The sequence below is a fragment of the Pleurodeles waltl genome, chromosome 1_2 (genome assembly GCF_031143425.1).
Source record: "Pleurodeles waltl isolate 20211129_DDA chromosome 1_2, aPleWal1.hap1.20221129, whole genome shotgun sequence".
Classification (NCBI taxonomy): domain Eukaryota; kingdom Metazoa; phylum Chordata; class Amphibia; order Caudata; family Salamandridae; genus Pleurodeles; species Pleurodeles waltl.
The window spans coordinates 116,650,359-116,668,835 of record NC_090437.1 but is presented as its reverse complement, the minus strand read 5'-3'; the positions used below and the strand labels follow the sequence as shown (position 1 = coordinate 116,668,835).

The window sequence follows — 18,477 nt, the reverse complement described above, 5'->3', positions numbered from 1 at the left end:
CACTGAGCTTTGTAAAGCATTAATACCTCCCTCATATCCGTCTGACATCCAGTCGAGGACATAATGTATGCAATTCCGTGTGTTGCTTCAGAAAGTTGCCCAGTCTCCCCCAGCTTCAAACTTGCAGCCTTCTCTAGTGATGTGTACCACAGACATTAGCCTAACCACACTTTGAGCCATTCCTTGGCTGTAGCGAAGTCTGAAAACCTATTGTTTTTGTAAGGCTCCCCATCGTAAGAAACTCATCTTAAATTCATCACAAAACTTGGTTCTCTCTTTTCATCCTAAGGAACAGTGGAAGTTTCCACAGTGGTACCTTTCCATGCAGTGCTGCTCTTCCTCTGTACCTCTGTCAGGTATACATTATTTAAAGTAGCTAGGAGATTTTCATGGTGGTCTTTGCTCCCTACATAAACAACTGTTTGAGATCTACAGACTTGTGTGTAAATGCTAATAAAGGTTTGCAGGACAGTGCCCTTTTGGCACGGTTCTCTCCCACCTTTTGCCTGATATTGATGCTAACTTGACTGAGAGTGTGCTGGGATTCTGCTACCCAGGCCCCAGTGCCAGTGTTCTTTGCCTACAATTGTACCATTGCTTCCACAATTGACACACAGTTAAGTCCCTTGTAAAAGGCACCCATGGTGCCAAGGACCCTGTGACGAGGAAAGGTCCCTAAAGGCCTGCATCATGTATTATGCCACCCTGGGAGACCCCTCACCAAGCATATGCACACTGCCACTTGTATGTGCTGGTAGGGAGATAGACAAAGTCAACAAGGCACCCCTCTCAGGGTGCCATGCCCACAAACCACTCCATTCTTAGACATTGTAAGTGCAGTGTGGCCACACTGAGTATATGGGCTGGGAGGTTGTCATTACGAACTCCACAGCTCCATAATGGCTTCACTGAAGTCTGGGAAGTTTGGTATCAAACTTCTCAGCACAGTAAACCCACACTGAGGCCAGTGTTGAATTTATTAAAAAATGCACCCAGAGGGCATCTTAGAGATGCCCCCTGTATTTTAGCCAAACTTCTAGTGCAGGACTGACAGTTCTGTGCCAGCCTACCACTTCCAGACAAGTTTCTTACCACATGGGGGGAGAGCCTTTGTTGTCTCTGTGGTCAGAAACAAAGACTGCACTGGGTGGAGGTGCTTCACCCCCTCCCTCCTGCAGGAACTGTAACACCTGGTGGTGAGCTTCAAAAGCTTAGGCCTCTTGTTACAGTGCCCCAGGGCACTCTAGCTAATGGAGATGCCCGCCCCCGAGACAAAGCCCCACTTTTGGCTGCAAGTCCGGCGGGAATATTAGGGAAGTGGAGGAGTGATCACTTAAGCTAGGACCACCTCTAAGGTGTCCAGAGCTAAAGTGACCCCCTCCTTGCAGAATCCTCCATCTTGGGTTGGAGGACAGGGACTAATAGGTTTATGTCTGTGTCCCCCTCCCAAAGGGAGTGGACACCAGAAGGGTGTAGATATCCTTAGGGACAGTAGCCATTAGCTACTGCCCTCTGACCCGTGTAACACCCCTAAATCCAGGATTTAAGGGGTCCACCTCAAGAAGAAGACAAGAAGAAAGAAGGACTGCTAAGTTAACCCCCCAGCAAAGAAGACTGAAGATAGCAACTGACTTGCCCCCAGCCCTACAGGCCTATCCCCAGCTTCTGAAGGCCTGCTATAAAAAGGTGACACATCCTGCAGGACTAGTGACCTCTTAAAAGTCTTAAGAGGACTGCCTGCACCCTAGAGGACTAAGAGCTCCCGTGGACAGCGCCCCTGTCCAGAAAGAAACTTCAACTAAAGACTCCAGAACCTCCCCGGATCTGTAAGTCCTACCCACTCTGCACCCGACGCCGTGGCCCATGTCCATGTGACTAGAGCTGGTCCCCAGGCGATTCTGACCTAGTGTCCCCCCTCGGTTGACCCCTCCTGTCCAACACAATGATGCCTGCAGCCTAAATCCGGAGGACCCCCCCAACCGCGAGAGAACCAGACGAAGATTCCTGATGCCCAAAGTTTCCCCTGCACCCGCAGCCCCCTGGCCTTGGGGAATCCAGCTACCTGTCAAGCAGCGTTCAGCAGGCGGCCCTCCTCCGTGTTCAGCCTGTGGTTTTCCGGAACCAACCCCCTGGACCTAGCGTGCACCATCTTTGTGACCTCTGGTGTCCCCCTTTTGAATAGCATTGGGAGCCCGATGCTGTACTTGCACCCTGCCGCCCCTGTGCCACTGAGGGTGTGTGTTTGGTGCTGACATGTTCTTCTGAGCTGTTAAGACCTGTCATAACCCTTCTAAAAGAAAGGCCTAATGTGTCTGTGTGTATCGGTTAGTTGTCTTCCTAAATATTTAAGGGTGTTCTGCTACAGTGCCTGACCCAGATCTGGGGAATGCAGAAGCATCCATAACTGCCAGTGCTCAGAAAAAGAAGAGCCTGGACTTCTGCCAGTTTATAATCAAACAAGAGTTCTGCAAATCTCTACAACTGTTGTAGCAAACACAAAGGGTACACACTTAAGATACGTGCATAATGCATTCTTTCTTATGGATACCTCTACTCACACATTCCTCAGCTTGTGAATATTACCCAGACGCCAGACTGAATCTGGAATATTTTCAGCAGTACCTCTGCGTGCTGGTAGGTGATATCATTCAGTTCTGCACCAACACTGTTCCACTCCAGAACTGACAAACAAAACCACATGTGTGTGGCTACCATGCTCTCTAAACTACAGTTCCTTTATTTCCATACCTTCAGATGCGTTTCTGGAGTGCCTCCCTAATGTTTGACCAGACTTGTCATTAAAAAGGAACCCAATGTGCAAGAGAAATGTCGCCCTCTAAAACTACAGGGTTCAAACGTCTCTGTAAGTAGAACACTTCAGGTATGCTATAGTGTGGATCTTAAGCCCTTTATCCATTTTACCAATGAGCCACAGGAGCCTCCACTCTGGCTTCTGCCAGTGGGTCTGCCCATGGCACCTCTGTGACCTTCGACACACATCGGGTCCAGCATCAACTTCAGGACCTGCTTCGGCTGTGGTGCCATCAGTGCGCTGGTGCTGCTTGCATCAAAGCAGACACCTTCAATGCTACTTGAGGATATGCAGCCTATAGTGCTATCTGACTCTGACCTGAATCTGCCATTAACTCAACTGAAGTCGCCCCTGGCAGAAACTTGCACACAACCTCTTGGCAAGGCCTTTCCCTCTAATACTTTGGCCTTTCCACATGGTAGGGCTCAGGCTTTACGCATAGATTCTGTGGAAAAAAACTATGATGATGGGGAAGATTATGTTCCCGAATATGTTAAGGACAAACAGTATGACGAGCTCTAGGATTCTAGTGAGCTTGACATTTCCCCATGTTCTGGCATCCTGTCTCTCCCAAATCTTGCTGCAGACGAAAGCATTTCTTTAACTGTTGTGATGTGAAGGGCAGATCAAATATTGGACCTATAATTGCCAACCATGAAAGTGAAAACCTTTGTTGTGACTGAAGTTTTGCAACCTGGCCGAGCTCCCAGTAAGTATTTCATCATTCAGTGAGGCACTCAGTGATGCCCTTTTGGGCACCTGGGCTAAGCCCTGTTCAGGCCTGCCCATGACTAGTCTGGTCTCACGTCGCCATCGCTGAGCTCTTGGCAACCCCGACTTCATAACCCAACATTTCATTCTGGGGAGTCGGTGGTTCAAGCATCCATTATCAGGGTCAATCTGAATACTTTTTCTACTACCCCTCCGTTCCTTAAATCCAGATGAATAGAGACTTTTGGCAAAAGAATATTCTCCTCATTGAGTCTTGCTGTATGATCGGTCAGTACTAGCTGTCTCCTCAGCTGTTATTCTCATGCCGTTTGTGATAAGATGGGTTACGTTTTCCCAGCGTTTCCAGATGACCTTCGGGCATCTCTTGTGCAGGCTTTTCTTGATGGCTTTGATGTTGTGAAATTTGTAATACGTTTGGAACTGGACAAAGCTGATTTCACTAGGACGTGCCATGATCATGTGTGGCTCTTGTATCATGCCTGTATATCGTTCACAGGTTTCTTCAGGGATGTACAGCCACCCATATGGGCATGCCTTTTAAAGAATCTTGTATTTTTGAGGATAAAGTGGACTCAGCCTAGGAGTGCTTAAAATAGAGGAGAGCCATGATTTGTTGCTTGGGCCTGTCTTTACGCGCAAGGCAATGTTAACCCTTTCAAGTTGACGATAGACATTTCCCCGTCCGTTAATGCAAGACATCTCCTCCAGTACAGCATGTTTTTCAGTTTTCAGGCATTTTGTGGACTAGACCATGGTTCCCAGAGACCAAGAGGGCAGCAGGGACAATGTGCAGCTTACTCCCCCACCCATCCAGCTGGCGCCAACTCAAAACTGCTGTAGTGTGCCATGTTGGCCCACAGCCACACTGTCGGAGGCAAGGTCCAATATTTCCGCCAAGGATGGCAGGCCATGACAATAGGCAAGTGGGTGTCACAAATATTCCACCGGGTGTAGGAAAGTACCATCTTGCCTGGCATGTTACCCCCATATTTCACTGTATATATGTTGTTTTAGTCTGTGTCACTGGGACCCTGCCAGGCAGGGCCGCAGTGCTCATAAGTATGTGCCCTGTATGTGTTCCCTGTGTGATGCCTAACTATCTCACTGAGGCTCTGCTAACCAGAACCTCAGTGGTTATGCTCTCTCTGCTTTCCAAATTTGTCACTAACAGGCTAGTGACTAAATTTACCAATTCACATTGGCATACTGGTACACCCATATAATTCCCTAGTATATGGTACTGAGGTACCCAGGGTATTGGGGTTCCAGGAAATCCCTATGGGCTGCAGCATTTCTTTTGCCACCCATAGGTAGCTCTGACAATTCTTACACAGGCCTGCCAGTGCAGCCTGAGTGAAATAACATCCACGTTATTTCACAGCCATTTACCACTGCACTTAAGTAACTTATAAGTCACCTATATGTCTAACCTTCACCTGGTGAAGGTTGGGTGCAAAGTTACTTAGTGTGAGGGCACCCTGGCACTAGCCAAGGTGCCCCCACAACGTTCAGGGCAAATTCCCCCGACTTTGTGAGTGCGGGAACACCATTACACGCGTGCACTGTACATAGGTCACTCTCTATGTACAGCGTCACAATGGTAACTCCGAACATGGCCATGTAACATGTCTAAGATCATGGAATTGTCACCCCAATGCCATTCTGGCATTGGGGGGACAATTCCATGATCCCCCGGGTCTCTAGCACAGAACCAGGGTACTGCCAAACTGCCTTTATGGGGTCTCCACTGCTGCTGCCAATCCCTCAGACAGGTTTCTGCCCTCCTGGGGTCCAGGCAGCCTTGGCCCAGGAAGGCAGAACAAAGGACTTCCTCTGAGAGAGGTTGTAACACCCTCTCCCTTTGGAAATAGGTGTGAAGGCTAGGGAGGAGTAGCCTCCCCCAGCCTCTGGAAATGCTTTGATGGGCACAGATGGTGCCCATCTCTGCATAAGCCAGTCTACACCAGTTCAGGGATCCCCCAGCCCTGCTCTGGCGCAAAACTGGACAAAGGAAAGGGGAGTGACCACTCCCCTGACCTGCACCTCCCAGGGGAGGTGCCCAGAGCTCCTCCAGTGTGTCCCAGACCTCTGCCATCTTGGAAACAGAGGTGTCTGTGGCACACTGGACTGCTCTGAGTGGCCAGTGCCAGCAGGTGACGTCAGAGGCTCCTTCTGATAGGCTCTTACCTCTCTTGGTAGCCAGTCCTTCTTCCTAGGCAGCCAAACCTCCTTTTCTGGCTATTTAGGGTCTCTGCTTTGGGGATCTCACCAGATAACGAATGCAAGAGCTCACCAGAGTTCCTCTGCATCTCCCTCTTCACCTTCTGCCAAAGGATTGACCGCTGACTGCTCAGGACGCCTGCAAAACTGCAACAAAGTAGCAAGACGACTACTAGCAACCTTGTATCGCTTCATCCTGCCAGCTTTCTCGACTGTTTCCAAGTGGTGCATGCTCTGGGGGTAGCCTGCCTCCTCTCTGCACTAGAAGCTCCGAAGAAATCTCCCATGGGTTGACGGAATCTTCCCCCTGCAACCGCAGGCAACAAAAGATTGCATCACCGGTCCTCTGGGTCCCCTCTCAGCACGACAAGTGTGGTCCCTGGAACTCAGCAACTCTGTCCAAGTGACTCCCACAGTCCAGTGACTCTCCAGTCCAAGTTTGGTGGAGGTAAGTCCTTGCCTCCCGACACTAGACTACATTGCTGGGTACCGTGTGATTTGCAGCTGCTCCGGCTCCTGTGCACTCTTCCGGGATTTCCTTCGTGCATAGCCAAGCCTGGGTCCCCGACACTCTAACCTGCAGTGCACAACCTTCTGAGTTGTCCTCCGGCGTCGTGGGACTTGTGTGACTTTGGGTGGATTCTGGTTCATTTTTCTTCTAATTGATGCTCAGGTACTTCTGCGGGTGCTGCCTGCTTCTGTTAGGGCTCCCTGAGTTGCTGGGCGCCCCCTCTGTCTCCTCTTCCAAGTGGTGACATCCTGGTCCCTCCTGGGCCACAGCAGCACCCAAAAACCCTAACCTCGACCCTTGCCGCTAGCATGGCTTGTTTGTGGTCTTTCTGCGTGGGAACACCTCTGCAAGCTTCTTCACGACGTGGGACATCCATCCTCCAAAGGCAAAGTTCCTAGTCCTCTTCGTTCTTGCAGAACTCCAAGCTTCTTCCAACAGGTGGCAGCTTCCTTGCACCCTCAGCTGGCATTTCCTGGGCTCCTGCCCACTCACGACACTGTTGTGACTATTGGACTTGGTCCCCTTGTCTTACAGGTACTTAGGTCCGGAAATCCACTGTTGTTGCATTGCTGGTGTTTGTTCTTCCTGCAGAATCCCCCTATCACGACTTCTGTGCTCTCTGGGGGTAGTAGGTGCACTTTACACCTACCTTTCAGGGTCTTGGGTGGGCTATTTTTCTAACCCTCACTGTTTTCTTACAGTCCCAGCGACCCTCTACAAGCTCATATAGGTTTGGGGTCCATTCGTGGTTTGCATTCCAACCTTTGGAGTATATGGTTTGTGTTGCCCCTATACCTATGTGCTCCTATTGCAATCTATTGTAACTTTACATTGCTTGCATTACTTCCTTTTGGTATTATCTGCATAATTTGGGTTTGTGTACATATATCTTGTGTATATTTCTTATCCTCATACTGAGGGTACTCACTGAGATACTTTTGGCATATTATCATAAAAATAAAGTACTTTTATTTTTAGTACTTCTGTGTATTGTGTGGTATAGTAGGAGCTTTACATGTCTCCTAGTTCAGCCTAAGCTGCTTTGCCATAGCTACCTTCTATCAGCCTAAGCTGCTAGAAACACCTCTTCTACAATAATAAGGGATAACACGGCCTGGCACAAGGTGTAAGTACCTCTGGTACCCACTACAAGCCAGGCCAGCCTCCTACACCGGGGCTATACCTTACTTTTCTTTTTACCCCTCTGCACCTTCCACCACCTTCAGGGTGGCTGGTGGAGATGCGTCTCTGTCTAGCACAGGCTCTTATGGCCAAAGGGACCATAGAGATGGTTCTGGCCCTAGATGTAGGAACTCTACTGCTCCTTCCTTGTGCAGAAGGATGGAAGCCTTTGCCCTACTTCAGATCTTCGTTCTCTCCACACAGTCCTTCAGAAAGATAAGTTTAAGATGCTTACGCTAGCCCAAGTCCAGTCTGCCCTGTAGCCTGGGGATTGGGTGGGGGCATTGGACCTGTGGGGTGCTTATTTTCACATCCTTTCTCTTTCGTCCAATTTTGAACCTGCGCTCTATCAATGCCGACCTCCAGAGGGATGAATGCTAAATGCTCATGTTGGCTCAGGTCTTGTCTACCTCCAACCCTAAAGTCTGGACGGTGGTGCTGGACCTGCAGGTCTCCTGTTTCCATGTACCCATCCTGCAGGCCTCTTGGTGCTACCTAATGTGTAAGGTGGGCCAAGAGCATTTTCAGTTCGCTTTGCTCCCCTTTGGGCTCATAAGCGTCCCTCGGGTGTTCATAAAAGTTATAGTGGCGTTTGCAGCACATATTCAAGGGTATGGGTATTAGTCTTCCCCTACCTCAACAAGTGACTGTTGAAGGTGGGCTGGCCCCAGGCAGTCATAAACCACCTCCAAATGACAGTGGACCTTCTAAAAAATGTTTGGGGTTCATCTTCAAGTAGCCAAAGTCACACCGGACTCCTTTGCAGACGCTTTCTTTTATCAGAGCCATTCTAGATACAGCACAGCTTTGTGCCTTTCCCCGGAATGGAAAGTCCAGGGCATTTGTGGTATAATCCAGATGTTTCAGTCTCTGTCCTGGATTTTAGTGTGGAGACTCTGAGTCCTGATTCTGCTGGGACTGTTGGCCCCTGCATCCTGCTCTTTGTTGCATGCCAGATGGCACATGCAGGCTCTGCGGTGGGATTGGAAATTCCAGTGGTCACAACGTCAGGGAAACTTGTCAGATTGTATCCAGAGTTTAGAGAAGACTGTAAAAGAACTTCAGTGGTGAAACACTATTGGGACTGTGGCAGGCATCTCTCCTTTCCCAGCTCAGCGATACTGGTGGTCACAAATGTATCACTACTGGGGTTTTGGAGGTCATCTGGCCTGGCTGGAAGAGATGGAGATCACAGGATTCTGGTCTCCGGCAGAGCTTAGACTCCACAACAACTTATTGGCGTTAGGTGATTAACTTGCTGTTGGTGTTGAAGACCGACCTGCCCACCATCAATGGAAAGCTGGTGCATATCCTCACTAACCACACTGCCATGTGGTACTGCAACAAACAGGACAGGCTGGTGCTCCTGGGCCCTGTGCCAGCAAGTCTTACAACTCTGAAAGTAGCTGGACTGCCAAGGGATTTACATGGTGGTGAACCACTTTACAGGTTCCTTAACCGCTACAGTGGACAAATTCAGCCACAGATGCCCAGCAGCTCACAAATGGCAGTTACACATTAAAGTTGCACATGCCATCTTCCAGCAATGGGGAGAAAAATCCTGGCTTGATCTTTTTGACACTGACAAGAAACCACAATGAAAGCACTTTTGCTCACTGGAGTTTCCAGTGCAGCTATAGCTTGGAGATGCCTTTCTTCTAGAGTGGAGCTCAGGACTCCTGTATGCCCTCCTAATGTTGCCTCTCCAGCCCCGATTTCTGAAAAAAAGGTCAGGAACAACAGGGCCCAAGTCATCCTAGTGGCACCGGATTGGGCCAGGAGAGTGTGGTACCCAGATCTCCTGGCAATGAACATTTATCCTGCCATCAAGCTATTGCTTTGGGAGGATCTCCAGTTGCAGCATCTCCAGCTGCAGGAGCAGGGTATAGGGTTTCACCCAGGCCCGCACACTTAATATCCTCATGCTTGGCTATTGAGAAGTGACAGTTGACCTTCTTAAACCTGTACCCTGAGGTCATTGATGTCATCTTTGATGCAAGCATCTATTTGTGACGGGTGCTGCACCCAAAACATAGTCCACTTACAGGCAAAGTTTCCTGAAGTTCTGCTGTTTGTTTTGTCCCTACCTCAGCAATGACTTGCCTTGGGCACTGTTAAGGGCTACTTATTAGCTCTTTTGGCTTTCTTGTGTTAGCTAGATTAGCCTTCATAATTTAAATCACCAGCTGTGCTGAAGTTTTTGAAAGGTTTGCAACATTTGTTTCTACTGAAACCCTTTGTGATGTCCTAGTGGGACATGAATTTAGTCCTCACACTGTTGATGTGCACTCCTTTTGGTCTGTAGCATAGGTGCCTGTTGAGACTTCTGACGTTACAGACTTGGATTCTCATCACCATAACTTTTACTAGGTATGTGAGCAGACTTCAGACTCTCGGTGTAAATCCACCTTACCCCACCTTCTCCCCTAACAAGTTGGTTTTGAGGACCTTAGCTTACCCGAAAGTAGTTACTCCTTTTCATGTTGGCCAGGCCACTACCCTTCCAGCGTTCTTTGCTCCACCTCATTCCTCTGAGGAGGAAGACAGACTCCATCATTTCAGCATTGAGTTTCTACATTAATTGTATCAATAAACATTGAGTGGACAGTGAGCTTTTGGAAGGTTTTTAGGAGGAAACGAGGGGGTAAAGTAGTGCAAAAAAGAACATCTCCCAGTGGATTGTTGTAGGAAGTTGGCTCTGTATATACTATTTCAAAGTAAGAAATAGTGTGCACAGAGTCCAAGGGTTCCCCTTAGAGGTAAGATAGTGGCAAAAAGAGAATTCTAATGCTCTATTTTGTGGTAGTGTGGTCAAGCAGTAGGCTTATCAGAGGGTAGTGTTAAGCATTTGTTGTACACACACAGGCAAATGAGGAACACGCACTCAAAGACTTACTCCAGGCCAATAGGTTTTTATATTGAAAAATATATTTTCTTAGTTTATTTTAAGAACCACAGGTTCAAGATTTACATCAAACCTTTAAATGTAAGGTGCTTCACTTAGATACTTTAGGAACTTTGAATGAAAACAATATCATGTACAGTCTTTGTAAAAATGGTAATAAGCTATTTTCAAAGTGGACACAGTGCAAAAATCAACAGTTCCTGGGGGAGGTAAGTAAAGGTTAGGTAAGGAGGTAAGTAAAACTCTTAAAACTCTCAGTCCTGGGGTATAGGCAGCCCACCATTGGGGGTTCAAGGCAACCCCAAAGTTACCACACCAGCAGCTCAGGGCCAGTCAGGTGCAGAGGTGCTCAAAACACATAGGTGCTGTTGGAAGTTGGCTCTGTATATACTATTTCAAAGTAAGAAATAGTGTGCATAGATTCCAAGGGTTCCCCTTAGAAGTAAGATAGTGGCAAAAAGAGATAATTCTAATGCTCTATTTTGTCGTAGTGTTGTCGAGCAGTAGGCTTATCAGAGGGTAGTGTTAAGCATTTGTTGTACACACACAGGCAATAAATGAGGAACACGCACTCAAAGACTTACTCCAGGCCAATAGGTTTTCATATAGAATATTATCTTTTCTTAGTTTATTTTAAGAACCACAGGTTCAAGATTTACAAGTAATACTTCAAATGAAAGGTATTTTACTTAGGTACTCTAGGAAATTTGAATAATCACAATATCATATACAGTCTTTGTAAAAATGGCAATAAGATATTTTAAAAGTGGACACTGCAAAAATCCACAGTTCCTGGGGGAGGTAAGTAAAGGTTAAGTTTTCAGGTGAGTAGAACACTTACAAGTCTCAAAGTTGAGTCCAAGGTAGCCCACCATTGGGGGTTCAAGGCAACCCCAAAGTTACCACACCAGCAGCTCAGGGCTGGTGAGGTGCAGAGGTCAAAGAGGTACCCAAAACACATAGGCTTCAATGGGGAACAGGGGTGCCCCGGTTCCAGTCTGCCAGCAGGTAAGTACCCGCATCCTTGGGGGGCAGACCAGGGGGGTTTTGTAGGGCACCGGGGGGGACACAAGAAGGCACAGAAAGTACACCCTCAGCAGCACAAGGGCGGCTGGGTGCAGAGTGCAAACAGGCGTCGGGTTTTAGATAGGAAGTAATGGAGGGATCCAGGAGTCACTTCAACGATGCAGGCAGGCATGGGGGGCTCCTCGGGGTAGCCACCACCTGGGCTAGGCCGAGGGTCGCCTGGGGGTCGCTCCTGCACTGGAGTTGTTCCTTCAGGTCCTGGGGGCTGCGGGTGCAGTGTTGGTTCCAGGCGCCGGGTCCCTTGTTACAGGCAGTCGCAGTCAGGGGGTGCCTCTGGATTTCCTCTGCAGGCGTCGCTATGGGGGTTCAGGGGGGTCGTCTCTGGCTACTCATGGGCTCGCAGTCGCCGGGGAGTCCTCCCTGTAGTGTTGGTTTTCCGCAGGTCAAGCCGGGGGCGTCGGGTGCAGAGTGGAAAGTCTCACGCTTCCGGTGGGAAACGTGAAGTCTTTAAAGTTGTTTCTTTTGCAAGAAAGTTGTAGGTTGTTGAACAGGGCCACTGTTCACGGGAGTTTCTTGGTCCTTGGTTGCAGGGCAGTCCTCTGAGGCTTCAGAGGTCGCTGGTCCCTGTTGGATGCGTCGCATCTTCTTGTTAAGGTTGCAGGAATCTAGTTTCCTAGGTTCTGGGGAGCCCCTAAATACTGAATTTAGGGGTGTGTTAAGGTCTGGGAGGGTAGTAGCCAATGGCTACTGTCCTTGAGGGTGGCTACACCCTCTTTGAGCCTCCTCCCTGTGGGGAGGGGGGCACATCCCTAATCCTATTGGGGGAATCCTCCATCCACAAGATGGAGGATTTCTAAAAGTAAGGGTCCCCTTCGCTCAGGACACCTTAGGGGCTGGCCTAACTGGTGGGTGACTCCTCCTTTTTTTCCTAATTATCTCCTCCAGCCTTGCCGACAAAAGTGTGGGCAGTGGCCGGAGGGGCGGACATCTCCGCTAGCTGGGATGCCCTGTGGCGCTGTAGCAAAAGGGGTGAGCCTTTGAGGCTCTCGCCGCCAGGTTTTACAGTTCATGCAGGGGGGGATGAGAAGCACCTCCACCCAGTATAGGCTTTGTTCCTGGCCACAGAGTGACAAAGGCACTCTCCCCATGTGGCCAGCAACATGTCTGGTGTGTGGCAGGCTGGCAGAAACTAGTCAGCCTACACTGGAAGTCGGGTATGTTTTCAGGGGGCATCGCTAACATGCCCTCTGGGTATATTTTACAATACATTGCACCCTGGCATCAGTGTGCATTTATTGTGCTGAGAAGTTTGATACCAAACTTCCCAGTTTTCAGTGTAGCCATTATGGAACTGTGGAGTTTGTGTTTGACAAACTCCCAGACCAAATACCCTTATGGCTACCCTGCACTTAGAATGTCTAAGGTTTTGCTTAGACACTGTAGGGGCATAGTGCTCACGCACATATGCCCTCACCTGTGGTATAGTGCACCCTGCCTTAGGGCTGTAAGGCCTGCTAGAGGGGTGACCTACCTATGCCACAGGCAGTGTGAGGTTGGCATATCACTCTGAGGGGAGTGCCATGTCGACTTAGTCATTTTCTCTCCACCAGCACACACAAGCTGTGAGGCAGTGTGCATGTGCTGAGTGAGGGGTCCCTAGGGTGGCATAAGACATGCTATAGCCCTTAGAGACCTTCCCTGGCATCAGGGTCCTTGGTACCAGGGGTACCAGTTACAAGAGACTTACCTGAGTGCCAGGGTTGTGCCAGTTGTGGAGACAAAGGTACCGTTTAGGGAAAGAACACTGGTGCTGGGGCCTGGTTAGCAGGGTCCCAGCACACTTTCAAATCATAACTTAGCATCAGCAAAGGCAAAAAGTTAGGGGGTAACCATGCCAAGGAGGCATTTCCTTACAGTTGTTCTCTGCATAAAGAACTCCTATGCAGTGGCAAACAGTAGATCCAATAATGCTTAAGGGCTCTTTCCACTAGGGCTAAAGCTGCAATGACTGCGTTAACCCCCGCCATGCCTTCCGTGGGCATCTGTCATACGGCTGCGTTGGCTTCGGTACACACATTTACGAAGCACTGATAGAGATTTCTTGTTGCAGATTCCTTACCTTAGAATATTTCCCGGGCATTCGACTGGACCCGGAAATGTTTTGGTGAGCAGTAACGGTGCGCACTAGTAAGTGGTGGTGGTGTAAGGCACCTTGTGGCATCATCTGTGCGTTAATTGATGTGCTTGGTGCTTACATAGGCGACACTCTGGTGAGCTGATGTCCATTCTTTTCTTTCCGTGCCAGTTATCACAGATCCAGAGAAGAGCTACCACCAGTCTTTTTTCACTGACCTTTTTCGATCTTTGTCAACAATTTGTTCACTACTTTGGGCCCTATTTAGAGTTTGGCAGAGGGGTTTCTCCGACACAAACTTGACAGATATCCCATCCACTGTATTAAAAGTTCCATAGGCTATAATGGAATTGTGATACAGCAGACGGGACAATTGTCATCTTTGTGACGGAAAAACTCCCTCCTCCAAACTCTAAATCAAGCCCTTTGTCTTCTGTTTTGAAGGATGCCCACCAGAACAGCAGGCTTTAAGCCATGCAGTGCCAGTCATTAACAGATGACTGTGACAGCCCTGCATTTGGTTTGACTCTGGTATCTTCAACAAAACCATCCTTATGCGTTGAGAGGAACGATCTCTCAAGGTCCTCAACGCCCAACTTCAATTGTGTCTGTGACGCTCCTGGACTCGGTCGCAAGGAAGATACCAAGATTGTTTGCCAAGTCATACCTGGTAATCATTCCACACCAAATTGTTTAAGTCCCAGAAAAAAAAAAGAAATCAATGAGGTCTTTCACTTCACTGTGTATGTCTTAAGACAAGTCGCAGGGCCATCAGCACTCGAGGCCTAGCTCTGTGGTGGAGCCTGCACTGCAGGCATCTTATCACATCCCTGAATTTCCGGGAGCCGGAGTGACCCTGCCCAACTAAATCAATTTTATGAGGCAATGCACTTCATTTTTTGGTGGTGCAACCTAATTTTTGGGAGTGCTCTTTGGCCCCATAGGTCTGGAAGGGGCCCCTTCTGGTCTTACACCTGCAGGTTAGCCGTTGTTGCCACACACACACACACACACACACACTCACCTGAGATCTGTTGACAGATCCGGAGTGGCACTGCTTAGATGACCTTGACCTTAACTGGTGCCACCGATGGTATGGACTGTGATATGGAGCTTGATGGACGTTGTCAGACGCTGGTGCTGACTGGTGGCAGACTCCCCATATCTGAGCCAGTGCCTTATTCCTGTGACAGTCATGGATTGGATGGTGATTGGGAGGGGGTCTGAGGACCCTTATGGAGACCAGTCTGTAGAAGATCCTGAGGACAACTTGTATGAGGATCTGGTGGATGCTGATGGACTGGACACCTCCCTAGACACTGGCCTAGTCTCTTCCCCTACTGTGGCTACGGAGAAGAGTGCCTTGCAGTGGTGGTGTGAGAGTAAGTGAGGTCCTTGACCTTATGCTGCCCTCAGTGGCAGTTAAGACAGACAGCTTGTATGGAGGTGCTTCAGCAGGGAGGTGACCACATCAAATCAGGCTGCAATGTGGGCTTCCTTGCACACATTCACAAAGCATTACTGTCTAGAAAGTCAGGTCTGGTGTGATGTGGATTTTGCCTTTTTGGCTTGTTAGTCTGAATAATGTAGTGTAGGAAAGTACCATCTTTCTTTGCATGTTACCCCCATTTTTATCTGTATGTCAGTATGTTTTTGCCGGTCTCACTTCCTGCTGGTCAGGACCCCAGTGCTCATAGTTTATGGCCTAATGTGCGTGTCTGTATAGTGCTTGACTGCGTCACTGAGGCTCTGCTAACCAGAACCTCAGTTCTTATGCTCTCTTTGCTTTTAAATTTGTCACTGTAGGCTAGTGACTTCATTTACCAATTTCAATTGGCACACTGGACCCCCCCCCCCCTTATAAGTCCCTAGTATATGGTACCTAGGTACCCAGGGCATTGGGGTTCCAGGAGATCCATATTGTAAGGAAATGCCTCCTTGGCATGGTTACCCCCTGACATTTTGCCTTTGCTGATGCTAAGTTTTGATTTGAAAGTGTGCTGAGGCCTGCTAACCAGGCCCCAGCACCAGTGTTCTTTCCCTAACCCGTACTTTTGTTTCCACAATTGGCACACCCTGGCATCCAGGTAAGTCCCCTGTAACTGGTACCCCCGGTACCAAGGGCCCTGATGCCAGGGAAGGTCTCTAAGGGCTGCAGCATATCTTATGCCACCCTGGGGACCCCTCACTCAGCACAGACACACTGCTTGCCAGCTTGTGTGTGCTAGTGGGGATAAAAAGACTAAGTCGACATGGCACTCCCCTCAGGGTGCCATGCCAACCTCACACTGCCTATGCAGTATAGATAATTCACCCCTCTAGCAGGCCTTTCAGCCCTAAGACAGGGTGCACTATACCATAGGTGAGGGCATGAGTGCATGAGCAGTATGCCCCTACAGTATCTAAGCAAAACCTTAGACATTGTAAGTGCAGGGTAGCCATAAGAGTATATGGTCTGGGAGTCTGTCATGCACGAACTCCACAGCACCATAATGGCTACACTGAAAACTCTGAAGTTTGGTATCAAACTTCTCAGCACAATAAATGCACACTGATGCCAGTGTACATTTTATTGTAACATACACCCCAGAGGGCACCTTAGAGGTGCCCCCTGAAACCTTAACCGACTATCCATGTAGGCTGACTAGTTTTAGCAGCCTGCCACACACCAGACATGTTGCTGGCCACATGGGGAGAGTGCCTTTGTCACTCTGTGGCTAGTAACAAAGCCTGTACTGGGTGGAGGTGCTTCACACCTCCCCCTGCAGGAACTGTAACACCTGGCGGTGAGCCTCAAAGCCTCACCCCCTTTGTTACAACACCACAGGGCACGCCTGCTAGTGGAGTTGCCCGCCCCCTCCGGCCACGGCCCCACTTTTGGCGGCAAGGCCGGAGGAGATAATAAGAAAAACAAGGAGTCGTCACTGGCCAGTCAGGACAGCCCCTAAGGTGTCCTGAGCTGAGGTGACTCTAACTTTTAGAAATCCTCCATCTTGCAGATGGAGGATTCCCCCAATAGGATTAGGGATGTGCCCCCCTCCCCTCAGGGAGGAGGCACAAAGAGGGTGTACCCACCCTCAGGGCTAGTAGCCATTGGCTACTAACTCCCCAGACCTAAACACACCCCTAAATTCAGTATTTAGGGGCTTCCCAGAACCTAGGAACTCAGATTCCTGCAACCTAAGAAGAAGAGGACTGCTAAGCTGAAAACCCCTGCAGAGAAGACGGAGACACCAACTGCTTTGGCCCCAGCTCTACCGGCCTGTCTCCCCACTTCTAAAGACACTGCTCCAGCGACGCTCTCCTCAGGGACCAGCGACCTCTGGAGCGTCAGAGGACTGCCCTGCATCTAGAAGGACCACGAACTCCAGAGGACAGCGGCTCTGTTCACCAAAGACTGCAACTTTGAAACAACTTGCGTTTCCCGCCGGAAGCGTGAGACTTGACGCTCTGCACCCGACGCCCCCGGCTCGACTGGTGGCGAACCAACACTTCAGGGAGGACTCCCCGGCGACTGCGAGACCGTGAGTAGCCAGAGTTTCCCCCCCCGAGCCCCCACAGCGACACCTGGAGAGGGAATCCCGAGGCTCCCCCTGACCGCGACTGCCTGCTGTTAAGATACGTCGCCTGGTAAAGACTGCACCCGCAGCCCCCAGGGCCTGAAGGATCCGACCTCCAGTGCAGGAGCGACACCCAGGTGGCCCTGTCTCTTGCCCAGGTGGTGGCTACCCCGAGGAGCCTCCCCCCCCCCCCCCCCTCCCCCCTTGCCTGCCTGCATCGCTGAAGAGACCCCTTGGTCTCCCATTGAAACCTATTGAAAACCCGACTTGTGTTTGCACACTGCACCCGGCCTCCCCTGTGCTGCTGAGGGTGTATTTTCTGTGTGGACTTGTGCCCCGCCCCCCCCCCCCCCCCCAGGTGCCCTACGAAACGCCCCTGGTCTGCCCTCCGAAGACGCGTGTACTTACCTGCTGGTAGACTGGAACCGGGGCACCCCCTTTTCCATTGAGGCCTATGCGTTTTGGGCACCACTTTGACCTCTGCACCTGACCTGACTGGCCCTGAGCTGCTGGTGTGGTAACTTTGGGGTTGCCCTGAACCCCCAACGGTGGGCTACCTTGGACCCAAACTTGAACCCCTTAGGTGGTTTACTTACCTGCAAAACCTAACAAACTCTTACTCCCCCCAGGAACTGTTGAAAATTGCACTAGTGTCTAGTTTTAAAATAGCTATATGTGATTTATGTGAAAACTGTATATGCTATTTTGCTAATTCAAAGTTCCTAAAGTACCTACCTGCAATACCTTTCATTTGAAGTATTACATGTAAATCTTGAACCTGTGGTTCTTAAAATAAACTAAGAAAATATATTTTTCTATACAAAAACCTATTGGCCTGGAATTGTCTGAGTGTGTGTGCCTACTGCTCGACCACACTACCACAAAATAGAGCATTAGAATTATCTCTTTTTGCCACTATCTTACCTCTAAGGGGAACCCTTGGACTCTGTGCATACTATTCCTTACTTTGAAATAGTGCATACAGAGCCAACTTCCTACACATATGGGCTGCAGCATTTCTTTTGCCACCCATGGGGAGCTCAAACAAACCCTTGCATGGGCCTGCCATTGCAGCCTGCGTGAAATAAAGCACATGTTATTTCACAGCCATTTTCACTGCACTAAAGCAACTTATAAGTCACCTATGTCTAACCTTCACTTGCTGAAGGTTAGGTGCAAAGTTACCAGTGCACTAGCAAAAGTGCCCCAACATAGTTCAGGGCCATTTCCCCAGACTTTGTGAGTGCAGAGACGCCATTACACGCATGCACTACATATTGGTCAATACCTATATGTAGCTTCACAGTGGTAACTCCGAATATGGCCATGTCTAAGATCATGGAAATGTCCCCCCATTCCAAATCTGGTATTGGGGAGCCAATTCCATGCATTCTG

At 49.4% G+C, this 18,477-nt stretch overlaps 1 protein-coding gene across 1 annotated transcript in view; it reads left to right on the top strand.

Moving 5' to 3' along the window:
• Positions 1–18,477, top strand: part of FRAS1 (Fraser extracellular matrix complex subunit 1) — a 1,443,020-nt gene that overhangs the window by 1,209,979 nt on the left and 214,564 nt on the right. The window lies entirely within an intron of this gene.